The 27,255-nt window shown below is 43.0% G+C and overlaps 1 long non-coding RNA gene across 3 annotated transcripts; it reads left to right on the top strand.

The window, feature by feature from the left end:
• Window positions 1-225: 225 nt before the first annotated feature.
• On the top strand, window positions 226-26,883 carry LOC148135605 (uncharacterized). Of its 3 annotated transcripts, none has more exons than XR_015755253.1 (6): window positions 226-419; window positions 977-1,058; window positions 6,675-6,740; window positions 8,300-8,375; window positions 18,598-18,679; window positions 22,910-26,883. It is a non-coding gene; the product is annotated as an uncharacterized LOC148135605 (long non-coding RNA). The 3 variants fall into 3 exon arrangements; XR_015755252.1 differs by having other exon boundaries at window positions 6,675-6,745; XR_015755250.1 differs by having other exon boundaries at window positions 6,675-6,745; window positions 8,274-8,375.
• The last annotated feature ends 372 nt before the right edge of the window (window positions 26,884-27,255 follow it).

The following is a 27,255-nucleotide window of genomic DNA, read 5'->3' as shown; positions in this document are numbered from 1 at the left end:
CATGACCCAGGAATGAGCTCCATTGGAACTTCCTAAAGGGGGAATTCCCAGCTTGAAACCTTCTCTGCCCTTTCCCCCACATCCCCAGTTCCTTTGCTCAAACTAGGAGAAAAGGGAATTGGGGGAAATGACTAAATTATGTTTGTTTCTGGGAAGCAGTGGGTAAAGCAGCGCGTACGCGATGCAGTCCCTCCCCCAACGCTGACAGTTCCCGAGTAGAGGAGCGCATGCGTGAGGCCCTCCCCCAGCGCTGCCATTGAGGAGCATTTACTCAGTGAGTGCAAGAGGTTTGTTTGAAACAGACCGCAATGGAGAGATCAGCGCCCAGGGAAGCGAGGGAACAGCAGGCTCCTTCCAGCAGCATATCGGGATGGGAGCCTGGGACACAGAGGGGGCTCCGAGACCGGGATTGATTCGGGGTGAGTTCAGGGAGAACCGGGGGCTGTTTGTAAGAGGCCGAGCGGAGCAGGAACTGGTCCCGGAACTTGGAGTGAGCGGGCTGGGGGGAAGAGAGAGGCCTTTCTCGGGCTGTGTGTGGGCCTGCTGAGGGAGGCAGAGCGGGAAGAAGCTGCTGTGGGACATTCTTGGGGTTTGTAATCCCCTAAACACTGATGGGAATTCTGTATGGCTTCTGTTTCCTGCTGTTTGTTGCGAATAGACATTGAAGTGTTGGGAAATAAAGGGCAGTGTATCTAAATGTGATAAAAGTGCCCGTTGTTCTTCCTTTAACAGTTAGTGTCTTTTTTAGGAGCTGAATATTGAACCGTGCAATCATTCTATTTTTGGAGCTCTTTCATCTGAGTAAATTGTTTCAGAATTTCGCAAACAGAAAAAGACTGGCAGCAGATCAGTGTTACTTTGTAACCAGACCTTGCTGTTTAAAAACAGAAGTATCATGATCATGACCTGAATGTTGCGTTGATCAGTTGATGTCTTTCTACTCGGAACTCATGATATCTCTCTTTTCTTCCTCCAGGCAAATGTCTGATGGACCAAGACAATGTAATATTCCCTCAGTGCAAAGCCAAGTGTGACCATCTGCTTCTACCAACCAGCAGGTATGTTACTGTTGTCAGATTGGAGAACATCCTTTCCACAGTCAGAGTGGATTGAGTCAGATACACATTGAGCTCAATTTCCAGAAGTATGCATTCAAACCAAAAATCTAACTCAACTAATGAAATATTTTTAAAATTTCTCCTTATACTCAATGCACAACAGCACAACTCCAATAAATTCCATTATACAGAGCCAGTTATCATTTGCAACATCAGAAGAGGGATAGACTGTATCCTGATATGAAATATACATTCAGGAATTACATGTAGTAAAGGCAATTTTAAAGTTACAATCAAGGTGAACAAATAAGTCATGCTGTTACATTGTTACAACAAGGATATATGAAGAAGATATTGAGTGCAGATGCAGAAGGAAACTTTGATATTTTCAGTAACTGAGAAAGTCAAAATTACATTTTTGATAAATCATTGTCCTGGAAAAGACACAACAATTAAACTATGTAAATTCCAAATGAACCTCTGGGCCAAAGCCTGATGTCGAGAGAGTGCTCATTGCATGTGTACACACCCACAACCACTATCTCCATCCCACCCCCATATGTGTGTTAGCGCGCGCACACACCATTCTATCTCCCACAAAGCTACTGACTGATTAACAATAGCTGCAAATTTGTACACCATCCTGAAATACACATTACAACATCTAACAGTGATGAAGATCCATATACACCGCAACTAGCAGAAAACATTTCATCAAACTGATTTCTACTCTCAGATCTCAAGTTAAAGAGATCTACAGCACAGAATATGTCTGTTCAAATTATTAAATCTGCACTAATCAAAACAGTCTATAACAACACAGTTGATTGAAAGGGATTAGAATTATTAACTCAATGAGTATTCCGTTTCCATAGATTTTTCATGGCAGCAGAGAAGTTGTCATCCCCACCTGTGTCATAACGCCATTCTCCATTTCATTATTTTGTAGGATTTTTTTTTTCAGTCCAGAAAGAAAGTTTTTCTTATTAACGTGTGTCTTTCAAAATTTGTTTCAAGAAATCTATGAAGAACCCTGCATTCATCTTGACTATCTCTTCATTAAACTATAAAAAACATCAAGGACCAAGGGTATAGTTTTGTTAAGGAGTCAATGGAATCAGATCATTACTATTTAAAGCAGTGCAGAAAGCAAGAAAAAGCTAAAATTGATAGGTTTGTCAAGCTGCTCCTTTATTTTAACCACCAAGAGTTGGTTGTTCAATAAATTGAGCTTGACTGTTTAAATATTCTTCACCGATAGTGGAAAATAAAAGACCTTTGTTTTCCCCCGCCCTACCAGAGAGCAACACAGGAATACTGCTAATGGCTTGCACTAGATCCTGTCCAGATTGGTAAATAAAATAGAATTGACCAAATCTCTTTTCTGCACAAGGAGCATTGTCTTCAGTCAGTTGCAATGCAGTTGAAGTGTTCACTTAGTTGCAAATTGATTTGGTTAATACTGATCATTAATTCATTGGTAATGTATGTCACAATACAAACATTGATAGCATCCTGAAAACCAGACCTTGATATCCCCACTGTTCCTGGTTAGACTCTGCACTATAGGAATTACAAAAGTCTATTGCTTTTCTCCCCTTGATTCTGAAGAAAAGCACAGATGCTTTTCTGCTGTAATGTGTTGCATGTTTACCTGTCCATGGCTGTTATAGGCTCCAAAACTAAAGAACATAGGTTGTGGACGTTATGCAACTACATGTACGAGGCCAATTATTAGGAGATATACAAACACATCCACTTTCACTGACGGGAGCTGACTCCAGTGGCAATGGATGAAACTTCATTCATGTCAAGTAGCAGAAGTTTAGTAAAATTAATTGTGCTTGCAGTTACTAAAAGTGACATGTTTCAATTTAGATGACACTGAACCACTTTGAAATACAATAACCAAGAATAAGGACCATATTGGTATCAAGTATCAGAGACTGATCGATTGAATTTAGTTCTCAGTCTCAGCCTGGTGCTGATGCAAACACACTTTATCCACGCTCCCATTTTGTTTGAGGGCCTGAGTAATGCAGAAACATTTCCATACATTTTATTGAATGAAACACTGATTTATAAGGCATTATCAGATCATGACATGCAGAACTGGAAACATAAGGAGATATGCAGAAAATGTCAGTGTTATATAGACCAGTACCGCTCCTTCAAAGTGATTCAGATTGGCAGCACAACAGAAAACTCACTCGCGCACTCAGACAGTTAATGGAGAAAGGGAAAAAAAGAATGAAATTTAGGCCCAGGTATTTCCAAATATGGACAGTTATAAATTGACTCACCAAACCATTAATCGCTTCAGTTAGTGTTAGATGTTACATTTTACAGTGTCCAGCAGCAACTGATAAAGACTCCTGCATACACAATGTAAAAAAAATTCTGAAAACAATAGCATTCAGATTCATGGCAAAGTAAACAATGAACCAACATTAATCCCTCGCTTACAAAGTGTTAGTGAATATTGATTGAGTTCATCCAACGCTCAGACCAAACAAATACAACTCATGGTGTAAGGAGAATGAGATTCACACACTCCACCTGATGCTGTTGCATACAAAACCAAACTGGCACTATAGTTATTCAATGGCAGAATACTGCAAAACTAATCTCACATTAGCATTTACCTTGAGATACTGGCAGTGAGTGGATGATGTTCAGACGCCCAACAGTTAGTGGAAATTAGTATGGAGAACAGATGAACAACAGAATGTCCCAGTGCAGACACAATGGGCTGAATGGCTGTATCAATTCTGTGACTGTCATAAATCACAAAATGCAGAAGAGTTTAAGGCCCAGTCACAACACCCTTAAAAACTATCACAGAATGAATCTCAGTCACAGAGAATTCTTTTTCCTAAATTCATTCATGGGATGAGGGCGTCACTGGCTAGGCCAGTATTTATTGCCCATCCCTAACTGCTCAGGGGGTAGTTATGAATCAACCACATTGCTGCGGGTCTGGAGACACAAGGATGGCAGTTTCCTTATAGGACATTAGTGTACTAGATGGGTTTTCCTGACAATCAACCATAGATTCCTGGTGATGATTGGACTCTCGGAATATTATTGGCTGCCAGAGAATTAAGCAACTTTCATACATAAAAGAGTTGAAAGTAGTTGGTACTGATTGAGTACTTGACTCTCTCAGTCACACAGCAGAAACTGACAAGTATAGATCAATTCCAAAACTCTCCTACGGGCAAAACAGAAACTGACAGGTGTAATTGATAGCTGCTCTCACATATTCACTCTGCAGAAACTGAAAGGGAGAGAATGATACATAAATATCCATGCGCACATGCACGCCCGTGCACACACATGTGACTAAGCTAACACATTTACTTAGCAAACACTGGCATCTATAGTCTGCTTAATGTATTTGCACATTTATAAAGTAGATGTTGACAAATATAGATTCATAACTCCATCCTGAGATACACAGAGCAGAAATTAACAAGGACAGATTGAACAATCACACTCACATGGCAGGACATTTCAGAGGAAAACTGATAACTACATTCTCATCATCAAAACTTATTGGAACAGATTAATAGCATTCCCTGTTTCAAATCGCATTAATTGACATGTACAGTTTGATAATGACACTCATGTTTACAGCACAGAAACTGACAGGTAGAAATTAATAACGAAAATTGCTGGAAAATCACAGATTTGGCAGCATTGGTGGAGGGAAATCAGACTTAACATTTGAGGTCTAGTGACCCCTCCTCAGAACTGATTATGTGCATTTTCCTACCATTTGGTGTTCTCATTGCTGGGGAAAATGAGTGTAGATTGGGTGTCCATTGTGCAGAAAACCTACATTCTGTCCAGAATCATGTCCCTGAGCTTCTCGTAGAATGCCACTTCAACACACCACCCTGTACCCCGGCCAACATCTCTGTCTCAGGCTTGCTGCAGTGCTCCAGCAAAGTTCAGCGCAAGCTGGAAGAACAGCACCTGATTTTCTGCTTAGGAACTCAACAGCCTTCTGGACTCAATATTGAATTCTACAACTTTAGAGCTAGAGCTCTCCCATATCATTACCCAAAACCCCTCTCACCACACAGTGTTATCACAGGGTCTTCTATTGTACACCAAAACTCACTAACAGTCTCTATTAATAGCTATTACCATCCTCGTCTGACTGTGATCCACTAGTTTATCTGTTCAACTGTTCTTCCCTCTCTGGATTCTAGATGCATTCACCATTTACTCCCTTACCCTTCAACACACCCTGTCCTCTGCAGAAAATCTAATATTTTCCTGGCTACCATCTCTTCACAGGAAGGTTTACTGGACTGGAAATTTTAACTATGATTTCTGTCCACAGTCTCTGACAGACCTGCTGAGCTTTTCCAGCAATTTGTTTTAGTTTCTGATTTCCAGCATCTGCAGTTCTTTTGGTTTTCATTTAGAGATTAATAACTACATTTTCATATTCACAGAGCAGAAACTACCAGGGAAAATTGATAACCACATTCACATGTTCACAAAAGAAAATCTGCCTTGCAAACAATGATAAATGCACTCACATTTACATTACAGAGCCTGACCAGGAAGGGTTCTTAACTAAACAAAACATTCATGAAGCAAAAACTAACAGGGACTGTTAAAAAGTAAATTGTCGTATTCACATAGCAGAACCTGGCAGACGTAGATTGACAATTACCCAAACACATTCAGTATTGAGTACAGTTGTTGAGAGGTCACCTTGCAGCTGTACAGGACATTGGTTAGGCCACTGTTGGAATATTGCATGCAATTCTGGTCTCCTTCCTATAGGAATGATATTGTGAGTCTTGAAAGGGTTCAGAAAAGATGTACATGGATGTTGCCAGGTTTGGAGGATTTGAGCTATGGGGAGAGGTTGAATAGGTTAGGGCTGTATTCCCTGGAGCATCGGAGGCTGAGGGGTGACATTTTAGAAGTTTATAAAATCATGAGGGGCATGGATAGGATAAATAGACAAAATCTTTTCCCTGAGGTGGGGGAGTCCAAAACTAGAGGGCATAGGTTTAGGGTGAGAGGGGAAAGATATAAAAGAGATCTAAGGGGCACATTTTCATGCAGAGGGTTGCACTTGTATGGAATGACTGCCAGGAGGAAGTGGTGGAGGCTGGTACAATTGCAGCATTTAAAAGCCATTGAGACTTGTATATGAATAGGAAGAGTTTGGAGGGATATGGGCCGGGTGCTGGCAGGTGGGACTAGATTGGGTTGGGATATCTAGTTGGCATGGACAAGTTGGACCGAAGGATCTGTTTCTGTGCTGTACATCTCTATGACTATGACTCTATGACATTCACCAAGGAGATTTCCTCACTTGGATAAGGGAATTCAGCATGTCCATAAAGACTTATGCAAATTTTTATAGATGCAACATTTCCACTTCCCCCTGTCTTGGGAAAGCAACCAACAACATGAAAGACCCATCCGACCCCAGTTATACGCTCCTCCCCCCCGGTCTGTCAGGTTGAAAATTCAGAAGTTTGAATACACCATCCAACAGATTCAACAACAGCTTCCCTGCTATTATTAGATTTTTGAACGGACCTCTAAACTTTGATGCTAATCTCTGCACCTTTTCTGCAGCTTTAACACTGGATTCTGGATTCTGTTCTAATTACCTTGATGGACCTTGGATGAGATGAACTACCTGTAAGGTGCACAAAAAAATACTTTTCAATTTATCTCAGGACATGTGATAATAATGATCAAATTACATGAACAACTGCAGTCTTATGTTCATATAGCAGAATCTGAGGGGTACAGAGTGATAACTACAGTCACACAAACTGACAGGAAAAGATGAATAAATCCACTCAAAACACTGGAATTACAGGGCCTGACAGGGTAATATTGATAATTAAACTCTCTCATTCACAAAGCAGAAGCTGATAGCAACAGGGGAAACCTCAGCTCACACATTCACATAGCAGGGATAGATTGACAATTACATAAACATATTCACCAAGCAGAAACTGACAGCTACAGATTGATAACTATATTTATGTATTCATGCAACAGAGTCTGAAAGGTACAGATTGAGTTACACTCACTTTGTCAAAGAAGAAATTGACAGGTAGAGAATGATAACTGTACTCCCACTTTCACATCGCTGAAACAGACCACTACAGTTTGATTAATACACCCATATTCACAGCAGAATCTGATGGGTACTGATCAATAACTGTATTCACATATTGACAGGAAATAAACTGACAGGGACAGGTTGGTATCAACTCTCTCAAATTGATGTAGTAGAAACAGATTGACAAAAACACTCTGGTGTCAATAGCAAAACCTGACAGGTACTGTTTGATAATTGCATTCACACATTGGTATCGCTAAAGCAGACAAATAGAGATCAATATCTACATTCACATAGAAGAAACTGATGGGTACAATTTGATGATTGCATTTAATATTCATACAGCAGAAACTGACGGGTAGATACTGATAATGACACTTGAGTTCTCATAGCTGAAACTGACAGGTTCAGGTTGATAACTACACTCTCAGATACACATTAGAAACTGTTCAGATTGGTATGTAAGCTCACACATTCACAGGGCAGAAACTGACAGGTACATATTAATGACTAAACTCTCACATCCCCATCAGTTAAAACACACAGGGAATGATTTTATTTACTTAAAATGTATTTAACAACCAGTCCCTGCAAGTTTATTGTGTTTGGATATATAAGTTTAGTTATCAATCTATATCTGTTAGTTTATGCTATGTGAATGTATGAGTGTAGTTATTAATCTGTCCTTGTCAGTCTCTGCAATGCCAAAATGTAAATATATTTACTAGAGTGTGACAGGGACAGATTGATAACTACATTTACTCACACATTTGCACAGTTTATTTTAACAGGTACAGGTTGACAGCTGTACTCCCACATTCACCTCACTGGAACTGACAGGTATGGCTTGATAAGGAAACTCTCACATCCAGATACGCACTTGGGTAACCCTATTGTGGAGGTATTGGTTAGTATCTGGTTCTCAGTGAATTGGTATAGATATTTTTATTACAATCACCAAAGAGCAGCTCAGGCCAAGAATAGAATCAGACCTGTAGTTCTGTTGGACTTGCCAGTTTGAAAGAAAAACAGCCTAATGATTATTAAATGAATGTTACATTCAAAGGTTTGATATTGTCAAACTTAATGTTGATTTACAGGAGATGTCTCTTCTGTCTTCCTCCAGACAAATACTTGAAGGACCAAAACACATTCCCTCGGGGCGAAGCCAAGTGTGATCAGTTCCTTCTAACAAACAGCAGGTATGTTACCGTTGTCAGACACTAAAGAACATCCTTTCCACAGTCACAGAGCAGTTTGAATTAGATGCACATTGAGCTCAATTTCAAACAAAGAGTCAAATACCACCAAGGAATAACAATTTTTTTCTCTCTCTCCATTCTCCATGCACATCACCCCATTTCCAATACATGTTATTATTCACTGTCATAGAGTCATAGCTTTACACAGCACCGAAACAGACACTTCAGCTGGACTCATCCATGCCAACCAGCTATCCTGAACTAATCCAGTCTCATTTGCCAGGACATGGCCCATATCCCTCTAAACCCTTCCTGTTCTTGTATCCATCCAGGTGCCTTTTAAATGGTGTAATTGTACTAGTCTCCACCAATTTCTCTGGCAGCTCATTCTATACACACACTACGTCACATTGAAAAAATTGCCCTCCAGATCCCCTTTAAATCTTCCCCTCTAACCTTAAGCCTATGCCCTTTCGCTCTGGACTCCCCTACCCAAGGGAATAAATGTTGTTTATTTATCCTCTCCATAGCTCTCATGATTTTATAAACCTCTATTAGGTTACCCCTCCGAAAACAGCCTTAGGCCTATTCAACCTCTCCCGATACCTCAAATACTCCAACCCTGGCAACATCCTTGTAAATCTTTTCTGAACCCCTTCAAGTTTTACAATATCTTTCTGATAGGTAGAAGACCAGAATTGCATGCAATATTCCAACAGTGGCCTAACCAATGTCCTGTACAACCGCAACATGATTTCCCAACTCCTGTAATCAATTCACTGACCAATAAAGGAAAGCATACCAAACCTCCTTTACTATCCGATCAACCTGCCACGCCATTTTCAAGGAGCTATGAACCTGCACTCCAAGGTCTCTTTGTTCAGCAACACTCCTTAGGGCATTATCATTAAGTGTCTAAGTCCTGCTAAGATTTGCTTTCCCAAAATGCAGCACCTCACATTTATCTAAATTAAACTCCATCTGCCACTTCTCAGCCCATCTGATCAAGATCCTGTTGTAATCCGAGGTAATCATCTTCACTGTCCATTACACCTCCAATTTTGGCGTCATCTGCATAATTACTAACTATACCTCTTGTCAGGTGGGTCAGTGGGCTGAGGAGTGGCAGTTGTCGTTTAGCTTACATACATTTTGAAAAGGCAAACCAAGACATGAATTCCACACTTAATGGTAGGGCATTGGGGAGTGTTGGTGAACTAAGAAACCTCAGTGTGCCGGTGAAGATTTCCTTGAATGTACTCCAACAGGTTTATTTGGAAGCACTAGCTTTCAAAGCACTGTTCCTCTTTCAACCACCTGATGAAAATCAGTGCTTCAAAAGCTAGTCTTTCCAAATAAACCTGTTGGACGAAAACCTGGTGTTGTCATTTTTCACTTTGTCCACCCGAGTCCAACACTGGCATCTCCAGGTCCATGAAAGTAGCTGCAGATAGACAGGGCAGTGAAGAAGGCATTTGGCGTGCTTGCCTTCATTGTTCAGAATATTGAGTGTAGGAGTTCGGAGGTCATCTGGTGACTGTGCAGGATATTGGTGATTGTGTACACTTTTAGGAGATTGTGTACAATTCTCATCAACCTGCTGCAGGAAGAATGTTGTTAAACTTGAGGTGGTACAGTAAAGATTTACAAGGACGTTATAGAGATATAGAGTTGTACAGCATAGAAACAGACCCTTTGGCCCACCATGTCCATGATGTTCAACAAACACCAAACTGCATTCATCCCATTTACCTGCACTTGGCTCATAGCTGACTATACCTTGGCTTTTTAAATGCATGTCCCGATGCTGCTTAAATGTTGCGAGAGTACTCAATCACCCTCTCAGGCAGAACGTTCCAAACTTTACCCACCCTCTGGGTCAAAATATTTTTCTCACATTTCCTCTCAGCTGTTTTCTCCTCAACTTCAACTGGTGCCCTCTGGACTTAGACACATTGGTCACGGGGAGAAAGATTCTCTCAATCTACTCTGCCTACATTTCTGATAATTTGGTATTCTTCAGTCAGATCCTCCCTTAGCCTCCTCTGCTCCAAGGAAACAAAACTCAGTCTATCCAGTCTTGCCTCATAATGGAGACTTTCCAACCCACTGCACCCTCTCCAATACAATCACATCCTTCTGATAGGGTGGCAGCCAGACCTGCACACAGTATTCCATCTGTGGCCTAATCTATGTTCTATAAAATTTAGGAGAAAGTGAGGACTGCAGATGCTGGAGATCAGAGCTGAAAATGTGTCACTGCAAAAGCAACCTGCTGCAGGAAGGATGTTGTTAAACTTGAGGTGGTACAGTAAAGATTTGACCTGCTGCGCTTTTCCAGCAACACATTTTCAGCTCTATAAAATTGTAATAAGACTTCCTTTCTTTTAAATTGTACAGCTCAGGTACTAAAGACCAGCATTGTGTATGCCTTCTTCAGCAGCCTGTCTGCCTGAGTTGTTTCCTTCTGGGATCTATAGACTTGTATACCAAGGTCCCTTTGTTCCTCAGTACTCCCTTGGGACTTACCTTTCATTGTGTAATTCTTTCCCTTATTAGACCTCCTAAAATACATTATATCATACTTTTCAGGAATATCAGAGCCATTGTTCTACCGGCTGTATTCCTACTGTAGCCTGACACCGTCCCCTTCGCTGTCAACAGTGCTGCCAATTTTCATGTCGAAGAAGAAAGAACAGTACAGTCACATGCCCTTTGTCCTCCAAGCCTGCACCAACACATTTCGCACTTCCACACTAAAATCTCATCTACAAACATAGTAATTGTACCTTCTGCATTCACATCCAAGTCGTTAATGTACACAATGAACAGCAAGTGTCCCAGCACTGATCCCTGTGGGACACCGCTGGTCACAGGCTTCCAATCACAAACACAACCCATCACAATCACACTTTGCATCCTGTCTGCAAACTAATTTCAGATCCAGTTTGCTTAAGACTCCAAGAGCCAATCTTAGACCAGTCTTTTATATGGGACTTTGTCAAAGGCTATCGGAGTTGCCTGTACCTGCCAGAATAGAGTGGCCCATATCTGTGAACACAAACTGACCGATAAGTGGAAAGTATAATTAAACAGCAAAATGTGAGAGACAATGGCAGAAACTAAGCACATCAGCCTGCTCACACACTGAGGCATAATGATTCCATTGAACAAGCCACTCAGAGGACAGTAAAAAGGACCTAGCCTGTTCACATTCGAAACAGTTCTGACACGCAGACCTAAGGTCTGAGAAACGAGTAACTCCAGCCACATTAAATGAAAGGGAATTGTGCCAGTAAATGATCAGGCACCAGATGTTAGATACAGCCCATTAATCCCCTAAAACAACTGAGGGGGCAACAGCTAGAGTTATCTTATACTACTCAGTTTCGTAACTGTATGACTTTACACATTTTAACTAACTTTAAGAGAAATCAAAGTTACAAATTTATAGCAAGTAATGCAAAATTAACTGTTTTCTGTTTTTTCTTCATATACAATAAGGACCATGGGGCATGTAAGAAGAGCAATAGAATTTGATTAAAATTAAATATAATGAATAACAGCATTCAGGATGTCCCACAAGAAAAGCTAGACTGACAGAAGCCCGAAGCAGTGTAGCAAGTAACTCTGGAATGTGAACAAATAGGAGACATAGAAAGATCCCAAGGCTCAGAGATTACAGTATCTGCTAATCACCTTCAGATCATGTTAACCAGGAGCTGTCCAATGGATGCCCATCATTGATAAGGTGTCTCATAGGATAGGGTATGCAAAGTAAGAAGAAGGAACATATAAATCACATTGTATGTGATTGTTCACAGAAAGTGTACAATAAATACTGCTTTTTTTATTGTAAAATCAGAGTGTGCCATGGCGCTCACCTCCGAGGCCAGTCTCAGGGGAAGATCCTTTGGCACTCTCCCGGCATTAACTGGTTTCTGGTTGAAGAAACACCTACCACTTGCCTGAATCCTCCCTGCTTCCTGAGTCTTTCTTCTTTGGTCGGTGGTTACGCTCCTTCAAAGGCCTTTTTGTTGTCCATGTAAACTATATCAACTGCACTACTCCCATCAGTACGTTTCGATGCCAGAACTAGAGGATTTGAGTTATGGGGAGAGGCCGAATAGGCAGTGTTTTTTTTTATCCCTGGACTGTCTGAGGCTGAGATATGACCTTATTGAGGTTAATAAAATCAAGAGTGACATTGAGAGGGTGAATATGCAAGGTCTTTTTTCTAATGCTGGAGAGTCCAATAATAGAGGGCAAAGGTTTAAGTTGAGATGGAAAAGATTTAAAAAGCACGTGTGGAGTTACTTTATCATTGCAGAGGGTGGTGCTTGTAGGGAATGAGCTACCAGAGGACGTGGAGGTGGTGGGTACAATTACAATTTTTTGTAGGCACCTGGATTGGTACATGAATAGGAAGGGTTTATAGGGCGACAGACCAAATGCTGGCAAATGGGACTTGGTCAGATGAGGATCTCTGGTCAGCACTAACAACTTGGACCAAAGGACCTGTTTCTGTGCTGTATAACTATATGACACTCTGAAGGCCAGACCTTGATATCACTACTCTGGATCAGTGGTGCTGGAAGAGCACAGCAATTCAGGCAGCATCCGAGGAGCTTCGAAATCGACGTTTCGGGCAAAAGCCCTTCATCAGGAATAAAGGCAGAGAGCCTGAAGCGTGGAGAGATAAGCTAGAGGAGGGTGGGGGTGGGGATAGAGTAGCATAGAGTACAATAGGTCAGTGTGGGAGGAGATAAAGGTGATAGGTCAGGGAGGAGAGGGTGGAGTGGATAGGTGGAAAAGGAGCTGGGCAGGTCGGACAAGTCCGGACAAGTCAAGGGGGACAGTGTTGCTGGAGGTTAGAAACTAGGATGAGGTGGGGGAACGGGAAATGAGGAAGCTGTTGAAATCCACATTGATGCCCTGGGGTTGAAGTGTTCCGAGGCGGAAGATGAGGCGTTCTTCTTCCATGCCTGGTGGTGAGGGAGCGGCGGTGGAGGAGGCCCAGCACCTCCATATCCTCGGCAGAGTGGGAGGGGGAGTTGAAATGTTGGGCCAGGGGGCGGTTTGGTTGATTGGTGCGGGTGTCTCGGAGATGCTCCCTAAAGCGCTCTGCTAGGCGCCCAGTCTCCCCAATGTAGAGGAGACCGCATCGGGAGCAACGGATACAATAAATGATATTAGTGGATGTGCAGGTAAAACTTTGATGGATGTGGAAGGCTCCTTTAGGGCCTTGGATGGAGGTGTGGGCACAGTTCCTGCGGTGGCAGGGGAAAGTGCCAGGATGGGAGGGTGGGTCGTAGGGAGGCGTGGACCTGACCAGGTAGTCACGGAGGGAACGGTCTTTGCGGAAGGCGGAAAGGGGTGGGGAGGGAAATGTATCCCTGGTGGTGGGGTCTGTTTGGAGGTGGCGGAAATGTCGGCGGATGATTTGGTTTATGCGAAGGTTGGTAGGGTGGAAGGTGAGCACCAGGGGCGTTCTGTTCTTGTTACAGTTGGAGGGGTGGGGTCTGAGGGCGGAGGTGCGGGCTGTGGATGAGATGCGTTGGAGGGCATCTTTAACCACGTGGGAAGGGAAATTGCGGTCTCTAAAGAAGGAGGCCATCTGGTGTGTTCTATGGTGGAACTGCTCCTCCTGGGAGCAGATACGGCGGAGGCGGAGGAATTGGGAATACGGGATGGCATTTTTGCAAGAGATAGGGTGGGAAGAGGTATAATCCAGGTAGCTGTGGGAGTCTGTGGGTTTGTAGAAAATGTCAGTGTCAAGTCGGTCGTCACTGATGGAGATGGAGAGGTCCAGGAAGGGGAGGGAGGTGTCAGAAATGGTCCAGGTAAATTTAAGGTCAGGGTGGAATGTGTTGGTGAAGTTGATGAATTGCTCAACCTCCTCGCGGGAGCACGAGGTGGCGCCAATGCAGTCATCAATGTAGCGGAGGAAGAGGTGGGGAGTGGTGCCGGTGTAATTACGGAAGATCAACTGCTCTACGTAGCCAACAAAGAGACAGGCATAGCTGGGGCCTATACGTGTGCCCATGGCTACCCCTTTGGTCTGGAGGAAGTGGGAGGATTCAAAGGAGAAATTGTTAAGGGTGAGGACCAGTTCGGCCAAATGAATGAGTGTGTCGGTGGAGGGGTACTGTTGGGAACGTCTGGAGAGGAAAAAATGGAGGGCTTGGAGGCCCTGGTCATGGCGGATGGAGGTGTAGAGGGATTGGATATCCATGGTGAAGATGAGGCATTGGGGGCCGGGGAAACGGAAGTCTTGGAGGAGGTGGAGGGTGTGGGGAGTTCCTGGATTAGGGGGTTAGGACAGTGTCGAGGTAGGTAGAGATGAGTTCAGTGGGGCAGGAGCATGCTGAGACAATGGGTCGGCCAGGGTGGTCAGGCTTGTGGATCTTGGGAAGGAGGTAGAACCGGGCAGTGCGGGGTTCCCGGACTATGAAGTTGGAAGCTGTGGGTGGGAGATCTCCTGAGGTGATGAGGTTCTGTATGGTCTGGGAGATGATGGTTTGGTGATGGGGGGTGGGGTCATGGTCAAGGGGGAGGGAGGAAGAGGTGTCCTCGAGTTGGCGTTTGGCTTCAGCGATGTAGAGGTCAGTGCGCCAGACTACCACTGCGCCCCCTTTGTCCGCTGGCTTGATGGTGAGGTCAGGATTGGAGCAGAGGGACTGGAGGGCTGCGCGTTGTGAGGGTGAGAGGTTGGAGTGGGGGAGTGGGGTCGACAGGTTGAGGCGGTTAATGTCCTGGCGGCAGTTGGAAATGAAGAGGTCGAGGGCAGGTAATAGGCCAGCACGGGGTGTCCAGGTGGATGCAGTGTGTTGGAGGTGGGCGAAGGGGTCCTCGGAAGATGGGCGGGAATCCTGATTGTGAAAGTAAGCTCGGAGGCGGAGGCGATGGAAGAATTGTTCGATGTCACGGCGTGTATTTTTACCTTGATATCACTACTCCCAGTTAGATTCCGCACTATCAGAATTGCAAATGTCCATTGCTTTTCCCACCTTGACATTTAAGAACAGCACAGACTTGTGTCTGTGGCAATGTGTTGCAGTTTTACTAGTCTGTGAATCCAAAGATACAAACAATTACAGAAAATAAGATCTTTCCCATTCACTTCAGGAAACATGAACTGAGAACTCTCTCCTGTCCCAATCTGCTGTCCGCTTTATAACAAGCATTTAAACTGCTCAGTAACACAATGCAGGAAGACTGAAGCAGGGTCAAATCTGTCTGTATACACAATGGAGAACAGCCTGAGTAGTCAACATTAAATTTTAGTTTCTAAGGTCTTCACTAGACAAGGTGGCTCTACTCTGTGGCGGCCTGTCACATCTGATGAGAGTTTTGAAGGACCAGTCCCATTGAATAGCACAGACTGGCAGGTAGATAGTAATTCCCAAGTACACAAGCCGTACAAGTGAATGGAAGAGCAGAGCAAACAGTTACTGACTGCGCCTGTTATTGTCCTTATTCATGTAATGAAGGGTGTGAAGGAAACTGATTTCTGGACTCAACAAAGAATGAGATCGTGCCAATACACAGTGGGTATAGAATAACTTGCAAAGCACAGAAATACTGTCAGGTTAGTAGGTCCACAGGCAAAAATAGAAAAATCATGCCTGATTAGATAGCAGGCTAAGTGTCAGATTGAAACAATATTGCATTTTACTTCATTTCCACAGTGAAAACAGAACACATCTCTTACAAAATGACTGAATAAATACTTTGTTTTCAAGTGGTCCAAAGGGAAATTAAATATTGACATGAAAAGGTACACATTCAGACAGATCCCCAGAGATTATTGGACACAGAATGAAAAACCTGTCAGACAATGGTCTTGTTATAAACATGTGTACAATAAATTCAAAATGCACATTCAGAATATAATTCACAATCATAAACCCTACCGTAGAATAACAGTTGTGGAAATTGTCCAAACTACTCTATACTGTCAAAGACTGACAATGGTATAAAATCTCTCATTTTCTTTTACAGTACATAGAATTTCTCCAGTGCAGATAGAGATCATTTGGCCCTCCCCTGCAACAACTCTCCAAAGCGGATCTCGCCCAGATGTAGACCCCCACCCGAGATATTGATAATAATGTTCAAATTTTAACAATGCTGAAACTGACATGGACAGATTGATAATTAAACAATCACATTCACAGAGCAAAAACTGTCATATTCACATAGCAGAAACCAACAGGTATGGGGTGATAACTTCACTCGAGTATGCATGGACGAGAATCTTATTGGGAGAGAGTTATACCTCTACCCGTGTATTCAGTGAGTAGAAACCCAGGCAGATAACTTCACTCAAGAATGCACATCGCAGAAACTGACAGGGAGAGAGTGACAACTGTACTCACATATTCACGTGGCAGAATCTGTGAGTTGCAGATTGATATACAGTCTAGTAACATACCGACATATAAAGACTGTGAAATAGGGTTTACAAAAATGCTTTACCTCCCAGAAACAGACGGGCACAGATTGGTGTACAGAATGTGGTGCTGGAAAAGCACAGCAGGTCAGGCAGCATCCAACGAACAGGAGAATCAATGTATCGAGCATAAGCCCTTCATCTCAACGTTTCAGGCATAAGCCCTCTGATCCTCAGCATCTGCAGAACTCACATCTCCTCGGGGCACAGATTGCAGGAATATTACTAAGTGGCTGGCAAATAGCGTAACGTTTTACTGCTTACATCAGTGCTTGATGGATACAGAATAAAACCTCTCTTGAAGTAACACTAGTTGACTATTACACAGAGGAGCGGAGTCTGAATGGACAGATGCTGAGTTAATGAAAAATGTGTAAATAAGGACATGACAGATACAGAGTAAAAGTGACACATCTATTGCATGCTAACAGTTGCTGGTTAACAGGTATTCACATAACACTGAGAAATGCTATAAATCCCTACATGAAGCTGCATGATGCCTAAGCAGTTATCGATAGGTCTCTGGGCCCATAGCTATCAATCAAGTTCTCAGAAATGTATTAATCCCACACTCGAGATGTGACTCAACTCTTGACTCAAGAAAAGTATGACACAGAAACTTTTTCTTTCCATTTCTCTTTAACTCTGTGCAATTGAGAATGCGTTGCCTCAACCCCAAGCGTAGAAAACACTCACGGTCAGGTTCCAGCGGATTGTGTAACTTGATGACAAATGTAATCACAATTTCAAATAGATGATTTTTTTTCACACAGTGATAAGTTCTGTGTTAATTCAGCATTCAGAGGAAACTAAGTGACAGAGCAGGGCAATGTCTTTGATCATCCAGCTCACTCCAGCCCCAACTGTATCTGGGATGGAACCTTTTCTCCCCAACGCTAACTATTCCTGAGTAGAGGAGCGCATGCATGAGGCCCTCCCCCAGCGCTGCCATTGAGGAGCATTTACTCAGTGAGTGCAAGAGGTTTGTTTGAAACAGACCGCAATGGAGAGATCAGCGTCCAGGGAAGCGAGGGAAAAGTAGGCTCCTTCCAGAAGCACATCGCGATGGGATCCTGGGACACGGGGGTGGGGGGTTCCGAGACCGAGATTGATTTGGGGTGAGTTCAGGGAGAACCGGAGGCTGTTTGTAAGAGGCCGAGCGGAGCAGGAACAGGTCCCGGAACTTGGGGTGAGCGGGCTGGGGGGGGTGGTGGGGGAAGAGAGAGGCCTTTCTCGGGCTGTGTGTGGGCCTGCTGAGGGAGACAGAGCGGGAAGAAGCTGCTGTGGGACATTCTTGGGGTTTACAATCCTCTGAAATCTGTTGAGATTTCATTGTTTCCCACTGTTTGTTGAGATTGTGCAGTCAATAACAGAATTGCAGACCGACTTTAGGAATGGGATACTCCTGTAAAAGGTGTGGGTCTTGGAAAAAATAAGGTATAGCACCGTTTTTTCTCTCTCCAACAGGTAGTGTATTGGGAGTTGGATATTGAACTGTGTGAGCATTCCGGTGGTGAGTAGTCCCACTCATGGAGCTGTGCCATTGTTGCTCAGTTTCTCCATCTCACTCAATTGGTATCGAATCATATGAAAAACAAACACAATCTCCAGACAAAGAGCAGCTCAGTGCAGCAATGGAATCCGATCCGTGGTTCTGTTTAAGTTGCTGGCTTAGCCTAACGAATATGCAATGAATGTGACATTGATCAATATTACCAGACTCTCCTCATGTTGGTTAACAGGGGGTGTCTCTCTATCTTCCTCCAGACAAATACCTGAGGGACTAAGACACTGTAATACTTCCTCAGTTCAAAGGGAAGTGTGACCAGCTGCCTCGAGCAAACAGCAGGTATGTAGCCCATTGACATTTACACACCAGTTTTGAAGATGGATAAACTGAATCCGTATCCCAAATGGACACTCAGGAAAAGGATTAAAATCTGCATTTAATAAGAATATTTTCTACAATGTAGATAAACAAATAGATCATACTGTTACATAGTTTCAACAACCATCCATGAGGTAGCTGCTAAGTACAGAGATGGAGGGAAACTGTGCTCATCAACAGTTTCTCTCTCTCCATTCTCAGTGCACATCACCCCATTTCCAATAAGTGTTATTATTCACAGCCATCGAGTCATAGACATGTACAGCACAGAAAGAGACCCTTTGGTCCAGCCTCTACCACTTATCCATGCTGCTCATAATTTTATGAACCTCCTATAAAGGTCCCTCTCCAGGGAAAACAGCTCCAGCCGATTCAGCCTCCACCACTAACTCAAATCCTCCAACCCAGATGAAGCACATTTACAGTTTATCTGTGACTGAGAAGGACAGCATTAATCTTTTACTGAATAGTCATCACAGACAGAGACGACAATTAAATAATGTAATTTCCAAACAGTCTCTGCAAAAGTCTGAGTTTTTCTCACACCTAAATGACGACCTAGTGGTAGCTCATGTGCTACTCACAACACCTCCTTTCCATAACCCACTGGCAATACAACTTCATACAGTTCTGCCCATTTCTCATCAGCCTGAATGTGTGATGGTCTCCATTTCCTCATTAAGACATCATTATTAAGATAATAATATGCAGGGATATATTCAGATTCTTTTTGTGTTGGCTTTTTGGTACAATTCCTTTAAATTTTCATCTTTCTGCTGTAACTTGGTTAATTTATCTCAGCTAAAGATGTCTGCTTTGTCATCTATCTCTTCCCGGTTTGTCTCAACCATCTGATCAACCAGAGTCTCTGCTAATTTCCCTTCAACTTTCTTATCTGTACTCTTTGATCTCTCCTGTTTCAACTGGTGACTTTGTCACCACACAGTCTGGAAAATTCCCAGGTTATATGTCCAGCAATAATTCAGTTGCCTGAGTTTTCACTGGCTTTTCAACAGCAGCACTCCTACCGGTGAATCAACAATATCATTAGCAGGACAAATTGTATTCCCGGAGCTGAGAGTTTGTCCACTACCCCTACCACAACATCTCCACTCGTCACTGCACTGGACACTCTAACCTCACTTCTCACAATTCAGTGTTTCTTGCCTCAACATGAATTCCCGTTACTAGTACATTTTCGAGCAATAGTCCTTCAGAGGTACATATCACCTCATCTTTCAGCATCACAGATTGAGAGGATCTTTGTATGTCTTAATATTGTAACCACTTTACCTGATCCACCTGGCCTTTGCGAGTAAACGTTACCTTCAGAGGTGGATGGTTTAAGAAGATCTGGCACCTCCGTCCAGCTTGTACATTCTGGTGCAGCTTTCGAATCTCCATTGTGCTTTCTGTTACCACTCCAACAAAATTCATTGGCTTATCCTGTTTCCTACATCTGGCTTCCCAGTGTTTTTCCTAACCCACCAACACTCTGATTTCATGTGGCCTACTTTATTGCAGGGAAAACACCAGAGCTTTTTAACTTCCCTTTCCCCTTCAAGGATTTCCTTTTTAACTTGCGATAAGTCATCCTTACGACCTTCACTGAGATCTATCATTTCCTTTCCACGTGAGGATTTCTCTTATCCTCAATTTCTATCGCTCATGGATTGAAAATGGTTTTAGAAGCCAAACTTTGATCAACTCATAAGCATCAGCCGTTTCAGCTGCCAGTCTTGCCATTTTAACTCTCTGCTCTTCCTGAATTCGTGAAAACCCATGTGGAAGTGAATTTTTGAACTCCTGTCTAAGTGCCAATTTCCAAAGTTCAAACTCCCTCTCTTTCTTTCTTTCCTTTCTCTCCTTTTCTCTCTCTCCTCGTCCTCTCTTCTGCATTTAATCATAATTCAAATGATTTCATTTCTGTTGCCCTTTCCTTGTCTTTTGCCTCTAACTCAAGTTGCTGCATTTTTCATTGAATGTTAGCCATTTCTGAAGATTCTGATGGTGTTTCCAACAAATGTAAATGCTGAGATACTGCTGTAATTATCTCTCCTTTCCTCATGGAAGGACACAGCCTCAATCCCAGTTTGTCTGCTATTTCCAGCAGCTTAACCTTAATCATCTTTTGTAAAAGCCCCAAAATCGCTTCTTCCACCTGCAGAAAACTCTTGTTGACTGAAAGAGCTATTGCTCTCCGAAGCACAGTTTAAACCAACTGAATTCAAAACCTGGAACAAAAGACACTAACACCTACCACTCGCTGCCTTCAAGTCCAACAACCCTAATCCCAAATCAGAACTACAGAATAAATCCTGCAAAGAGCCCCCTAACTGGTATGGACCAGGCCAGATCCCCTCAAAACATTTCAAGTAGCCCGGATCCTAACTTTGCTAATTGTTTTAAGCAGGTGTAACTCAGATATTCCAGAAGTGATGTAGCTGGTCAAACCACATAGTTTTAAACAAAACAGAACTGATTTACAAGATTATCAAATGAAACACAAACAAATGCTCCTATGCCTTAAAAGAAAACAGAATACTAAATAACTTAACCTATCTCAAAACCCAACAGATTATACCAACTTAATGATGCTGTTCCCAATACTTGCAATAATCCCCACAAAAACACCCTTTGGCACAAAAAGATAAAATCAAACACAGGGTCCTACAGGAGGGATGTCAGAGAGAGAGAGAGAGAGAGAACCAGCATGGACCAGCTTCTTTGGGTTCAGCAGCTTTTTCAACTGCCTGATTGCTTTCAGTCAATAGCCAGACAGCCAAAAACCAAATCAAACCAGAGAAAAGCTGAGCTGGGAAAACTGGGCCACTCCCCTTTCATTGTACAAGTGTTCTTTTTAAAAATGTGGAAGCCTTTTGCCTGAGGCATTATCTATTAGCTATAATTAAAATGGCCCTAAAACCCATCAAGTCAGACTTTTCGGAGCCTGTGTCTTTTACAAGCTTGTTAAAGGAGCAGCATCATCACAGCAAACTGGTTCAAAAAGTAAAAGCCATGGGATACAGGGTAATGTGTTGAATTGGATGCAAAGTTGGCTTAGTAACAGGAAACAAATGGTAATGGTTGATTTCTGCTCTTGTGAATGGAAAGTTGTTTCAAGTGGTGCTCTGCATGGCTCAGTGTTGGGACCTCTGCTGTTTGTTTTATACATTAAGGATTTGGACTTGAATATTGTGGGCAGATTTGTGAAATTTGCAGATGACAAAAGTTGGCCATTTAGCGGATAGTGTAAAGGATAGCTGTCAGCTCCAAAAGTATTATAGATGGTTTGGTGGAGTGGGCAGGAAATAGGCAGATGGAGTTCAGCTCTGAGAAGTGTGAGGGAATGCATTTTGGGAAGTCAAACAGTAAATGGGAATAGACAATAAATGGGAATCATTTATTGATCATTGATAATTGATTCAAACGAAGTGGTGTAGGATTACATGATATGTGAGGAAAATGTTTTTTATGCACAGAGTGGTGGGTATCTGGAATTTGCTGCCTGATTTGGTGGTGCAGGCAGAGACCCTAAACTCTTTTAAACAAAAATCCCTGGAACTGCACCTCAAGTTCCGTTAACCGCAAGGCTACGAGCTATGGCAAGAAGATGGGATGAGAAAGGGCCTTTGGGGGTCTTTGGATTGGCATGGACAAGATGGGCTGATTAGCCCCCTCTGTGCTGTATTATTTTTATGATTCAATAGTTATCAATTGGACCCTGCCAGTCTTTGCAGTGTGAATATGTAAATATATTGACCATATAATGAATGTTACATTTTGATAACTACACTCTCACATTCACCAAGCAGAAACTGACAGGGAAAGATCAATAACTAAACTCACATATCCAAATACACACTTGTATCTGGTAAGCCCCATTTATGGAGCTGTATGGGTGTTGTTTCATTTCTGGATCTCATTTCTTTGGGCTTAGAATTTTAAGAAAAAATGGGCAAGGAACAGCTCAGGTCCTCGGATGCTGCCTGAATTGCTGTGCTCTTCCAGCACCACTAATCCAGAACAAGGAACAGCTCAGGGCAGGAGTGGAATCAGACCCGTGGTTCTGTTTAAATTGCTGGCTTGAATTTAAAAAAACCTTAATGATGAGGAACTGAATGTTACATTGATGTTACCAATCATAGCTGATGTTGAATTACAGGAGGTACCTCCTCTGTCTTCCTCCAGGCAAGTACTCAAAGGACCAAGGCAATGTAATATTCCCTCGGTACAGAGCCAAGTGTGACCAGCTGCTTTGAACAAACAGCAAGTATGTTACAATGATCAGAGTGAAGAACATCCTTTCCACAGTCACAGAGTGGATTGAGTCAGGTGCACATTGAGCTCCATTCCCAGACAGATATGTTCAAAGCAAGAGTCAAACACCACCAAGGAAATGGAAGTTTATATTTTTAAATCTATATTCTAAATGCATCCTACCCAGTTTCAATCAACTTGAATGAATTCTCATCCAAAATATACACTGCATTGAAATCTGAACATCGAACAGTACAGGACAGAAATGGGTCCTCCAGCCCACCATGTTGTGCCGAACATGCCGCCAAAATGCAATTGATCCCTTTTCCCTGGCCTTGGTCCATAACCCTCCATTTCTTACATATTCATTTGCTTACCTAAAAGTCCTTTCAATACCCTTGTTGTATCTTCCTCCAACTCCAACCCTGGCAGTGTGTTTCACTGCTACCACTCTCTTTGTTTAAAAATAAAACTGCCCCTTGTGTCTCAGAGTCACAGAGATGTACAGCATGGAAACAGACCCTTTGCTCCAACCCGTTCATGCCGACCAGATATCCCAACCCAATCTAGTCCCACCTGCCAGCACCCGGCCCATATCCCTCCAAACCCTTCCTATTCCTATACCCATCCAAATGCCTCTTAAATGTTGCAATTGTACCAGCCTCCACCACTTCCTCTGGCAGCTCATTCCATACCCGTACCACCCTCTGTGTGAAAAAGTTGTCCCTGAGGTCTCTTTTAAATCTTTCCCTCGTAAGTATACTCCTACTTCCTTTAAACTCTTCTAAGGATTCACTCGACCTATCCTGTCTATACCTGACATATGCTTCCTTCTTTTTCTTAACCAAACCCTGAATTTCTTTAGTCATCCAGCATTCCCTATACCTACTAGCCTTTCCTTTCACCCTGACAGGAATATACTTTCTCTGGATTCTTGTTATCTCATTTCTGAAGGCTTCCCAATTTCCAGCTGTCCCTTTACCTGCGTACATCTGCCTCCAATCAGCTTTCGAAAGTTCTTGCCTAATATGGTCAAAATTGGCCTTTCTCCAATTGAGAACTTCAACTTTTAGATCTGGTCTATCCTTTTCCATCACTATTTTAAATCTAATAGAATTATGGTCACTGGTCCAAAGTGTTCCCCCACTGACACCTCAAGTCACCTGCCCTGTCTTATTTCCCAAGAGTAGGTCAAGTTTTGCACCTTCTCTAGTAGGTAATCCACATACTGAATCAGAAAATTGTCTTGTATGCACTCCACAAATTGCTCTACATCTAAACCCTGAATACTGTCAGTCCCAGTCTATGTTTGAAAAGTTAAAATCCCCTACCATAACCACCCTATTATTCTTACAGATAGAGTCATAGAGATGTACAGCATGGAAACAGACCCTTCAGTCCAACCCGTCCATTCCGACCAGATATCCCAACCCAATCTAGTCCCACCTGCCAGCACCCGGCCCATATCCCTCCAAACCCTTCCTATTCCTATACCCATCCAAACGTCTCTTAAATGTTGCAATTGCACCAACCTCCACCACATCCTCTGGCAGCTCATTCCATACACATACCACCCCCTGCGTGAAAAAGTTGCCCCTTAAGTCTCTTTTATATCTTTCCCCTCTCACCCTAAATCTATGCCTTCTAGTTGTGGACTCCCCGACCCCAGGGAAAAGACTTTGCTTATTTATCCTATCCATGCCCCTCATAATTTTGTAAAGCTCTATAAGGTCACCCCTCAGCCTCCGATGCTCCAGGGAAAACAGCCCCAGCCTGTTCAGCCTCTCCCTGTAGCTCCGTTCCTCCAACCCTGGCAACATCTTTGTAAATCTTTTCTGAATGCTTTCAAGTTTCACAACATCTTTCCGATAGGAAGGAGACCAGAATTGCACACAATATTCCAACAGTGGCCTAACCAATGTCCTGTACAGCCGCAACGTGACCTCCCAACTCCTGTACTCAAAACTCTGACCAATAAAGGAAAACATACTAAATGCCTTCACTATCCTATCTACCTGCGACTCCACTTTCAAGGAGCTATGAACCTGCACTCCAAGGTCTCTTTGTTCAGCAACACTCCCTAGGACCTTACCATTAAGTGTATAAGTCCTGCTAAGATTTTCTTTCCCAAAATGCAGCACCTCGCATTTATCTGAATTAAACTCCATCTGCCACTTCTCAGCCCATTGGCCCACCTGGTCCAGATCCTGTTGTAATCTGAGCTAACCCTCTTCGCTGTCCACTACACCTCCAATTTTGGTGTCATCTGCAAACTTACTAACTGTACTTCTTATGCTCGCATCCAAATCATTTATGTAAATGACAAAACGTAGAGGGCCCAGCACCGATCCTTGTGGCACTCCACTGGTCACAGGCCTCCAGTCTGAAAAACAACCCTCCCCCAACACCCTCTGTCTTCTACCTTTGAGCCAGTTCTGTATCCAAATGTATTCCATAAGATCTAACCTTGCTAATGAGTCTCCCATGGGGAATCTTGTTGAACGCCTTACTGAAGTTGAAATGACTGGAGGCTAAATCCAGCACTTTAGACCACTTGGCCACGCTACAGTGGTTATAGCTGAGATCTCCTTACAAGTTTGTTTCTCAATTTCCCTCTGACTATTCGGGGGTCTATAATACAATCCCAATAAGGTGATTATCCCTTTCTTATTTCTCAGTTCCACCCAAATAACTTCCCTGGATATTTTTCCAGTAATATCCTCCCTGAGCACAGCTGTAATGTTATCCCTTCTCAAAATGCCACACCTCCTCCTCTCTTGCCTCCCTTTCTGTCCTTCCTGTAGCATTTGTATCCTGGAACATTAAACTGCCAGTCCTGCCCGTCCCTGAGCCATGTTTCTGTAATTGCTATGATATCCCAGTCCCATGTTCCTAACCATGCCCTAAGTTCACCTGCTTTCCCTGCATTTACTTCCCTTGCTTTGAAGTAAATGCCGTTTAATTTATTAGTCCTACGTTGTCCCTGCTTGCCCTGACTGTTTGACTCGCTTCTGTTCTCAACTGTACCAGTCTCAGACCGATCTCTTTCCTCACTACTTCCGTAGTCACCCCCCCTCCCACCTTACTAGTTTAAATTGTCCCGAGCAGATAGAGGAAATTTCCCTGCCAGTATATTAGTCCCCTTCCAATTTAGGTGCAATCCGTCCTTCTTGTACAGATCACTTCTACCCCAAAAGAGATTCCAGTGATCAAAAAATGTGAATCCTTCCCCATACACCAGCTCCTCAGTCACGCATTCATCTGTTCTATCCTCCTATTCTTGCTCTCACTAGCTTGTAGCACTGGGAGTAACCTCCTTTTTAAATTTCTGCCTAACTCTCTGTAATCTCCCTTCAGAATCTGAACCGTTTCCCTTCCTATGTTGTTGGTTCCAATGTGGACAATGACCTCTTGCTGTCCCCTCTTCCCCCGTGAGAACATTCTGTACCCTCTCTGAGACATCCTTGATCCTGGCACCAGGGAACCAACACACCATTCTGCTTTATCGCTGCTGGCCACAGAAACATCTGTCTGTACCTCGGACTACAGAATCCCCTCACACAAATGATCTCCTGGAAGCCGATGTACCCCTCATTGCATTAGAGCCAGTCTCAGTACCAGAAACTTGGATTCTCAGGGGAACGTAGTATGAACAGCCATCACCCCCCTACACTTTCCAAAACATCATACCTGTCCAAAGGGAAATCAAATATTGACATGAAGAGGTACACATTCAGACAGATACCCAGAGGTTATTGGACACAGAGTGAGAAAGCTCTCATAAAGTGGTCTGGTTATAAACATGTGAACAATGTGAACAATAAATTTTAATACAGATGCAGAATATAACTTACAATCAAAAATTGTACCATTGAATAAAAGTTGTGGAAATTATCCAAACTGCTTTACACTGTCGAGACTGATAATGATAGAAAGAGTCTCACTTTCATTTACAATACATAGAATTTCTCCAGTGCAGAGAGGGCTAATTTGGCCCATCCCCCTGCAACAACTCTCCAAAGCGGATCCCACGTAGATGTAGACCCCACCCTATCCCCATAACTCCACGTTTACCACAGTTAACCCACTGACATTGCACATCCTTGAATAATACAGGACAATTTACCATGGCTAATCCAGCAAACCTGCACATGTTTGGACCATGCAGAGAAACTAGAGCACTCAGAGGAAATTCATGCAGACACGGGCAGAACGTGCAAACTGCACACAGATAATAAACCAAGGCCGGAATTGAATCTGTGTCCCTGGCACCACTG

The sequence above is a fragment of the Chiloscyllium plagiosum genome, unplaced genomic scaffold (assembly GCF_037043375.1).
Source record: "Chiloscyllium plagiosum isolate Xiang-an unplaced genomic scaffold, Cpla_swu_hap1 HiC_scaffold_49, whole genome shotgun sequence".
Lineage (NCBI taxonomy): Eukaryota > Metazoa > Chordata > Chondrichthyes > Orectolobiformes > Hemiscylliidae > Chiloscyllium > Chiloscyllium plagiosum.
This window is presented reverse-complemented; position numbering and strand designations above follow the sequence as displayed.